The sequence below is a fragment of the Echinops telfairi genome, unplaced genomic scaffold, assembly GCF_000313985.2.
Source record: "Echinops telfairi isolate 266 unplaced genomic scaffold, ASM31398v2 ScPeMD7_7404;HRSCAF=8442, whole genome shotgun sequence".
NCBI lineage: Eukaryota > Metazoa > Chordata > Mammalia > Afrosoricida > Tenrecidae > Echinops > Echinops telfairi.
Genome location: NW_022111304.1, coordinates 1649593 through 1651301, shown reverse-complemented (window position 1 = coordinate 1651301; position 1709 = coordinate 1649593).

Here is a 1709-nt window from a genome sequence, read left to right as displayed (position 1 = left end):
GCCATCTAGCTCAGAAGCAACAGGAAGGAAAAAAGCTCACATGGAAGAAACACACCACATGTGTGAGCACAGGTGTTGATGGGATCAGGTTTCAGGCATCAGAAGACCCAAAGCGAAACAACCATTTAGCCGGGAAGGAGGGGAAAAAATGAGGAGCTGATACCAAGCTCTCAAGCATAAAATCAATGTTTTAAGAATGATGATGGCAACAAATGTACAAATGTGCTTGACACAATGAATGCATGTATGTACTGTGATTAGAGTTGTACGAGCCCCCAATAAAATGATTTAAAACAAACAACCATTTATATGTGAATAAGGGGATTGGAGTGTAGACCCAAAGCCCATCTTAGACAATTGGACATCCCCTCACAGAAGGGTAATAAGGAAGGGACGAGTCAGCCAGGATGCAGTATTGCACTGATAAAACTCACAGCATTCCTCTAGTTTTTGAATGCTCCACCTTGCCCTGCACCAGCCCAAGTATCATGATTCCAGTTCTATCTTACAAATCCCTCTAGACCAGAGCATGTACCCTGGTACAGATAAGAGCTTTTTTTTTTTTTTTTTTTAAAGAGCTCTTGACACAGGGAATCCAGGACAGATAAACCCCTCAGGACCAATAATGAGAATAGAGATACCATGAAGCTCGGGGGAAGGTGGGGGGAAAAGGGGAGAAAGGGAGAACTGATTGCAATGATCAAAGTACACCACCCCCCCCACACACAGAGGGATGAACAACAGAAACATGGGTGAAGGGAGACAGTGGATGGTATAAAACATGAATATAAAAATAATTTATAATTTATCAAGGGTCCATGAAGTATGGAGAGTTGGGGAGAGAGGGGAAAAATGAGGAGCTGATACCAAGGGTTCAAGGAGAAAGAAAGTGTTTTGGAAAGGATGATGGCAACATATGTACAAGTGTGCTCGACACGATGGATGTATGGATTGTTAAAAGAGCTGTAAGAGCCCCCAATAAAATGATTTATTAAAATAAATTGAAAAAGAAAAAAAACAGACTGCTGGATGACATTTTGTGGAAAACAAAACTAGGATGTTTGCTTGTTTCGTGACCATTAAAAAAGTTCTTGCATGTTTATAAACAGAGCTAGCATTCTTTACCCAATTCGTAGAAGGCTACGGAGGACAGTGGGAGCCCAACATCCATCTGCAGAGCATCTGGTCGGACTGAGTCTCTGGCAGAGCCCCCTTGCTCACAGGGAGAGACGTGAACAGTTGACTATCAGACAGAGATTACACACTTGATTATGGAGGATTGAACATGGTACAATCGGATACTTGGTCCATTAACCTCCCTCTTGACCAAACCTGAATTTGCTCTAGGCTCAAATATTTTTAGCTTGTTCCATGACAGAAATGTCTTGTCTGGATTTAAAAAATATATCTATCTATCTATCTATATATATATATATAGATAGATAGATAGATACATATATATTCTTACTCTTTATCTTTTATTATTCTTTCCTTGTTTTTTAATGTTTCTGTTAGGGTTCCCAGTTATGAAGCGCAGAGGAGTGGATCACAGAGACACTAACTGATGCATGGTTTATCAGGAACAAGGGGTGGGGAAGGTGGAAAAATGGGGGAGTAAACAATGAATTCAGGAGGCGGGGAGGAAGCACTAGAACCGAGTGTGATGAGGTATACCCAACTCTTTAAAAAAGTGATTTAACTATGAAAGT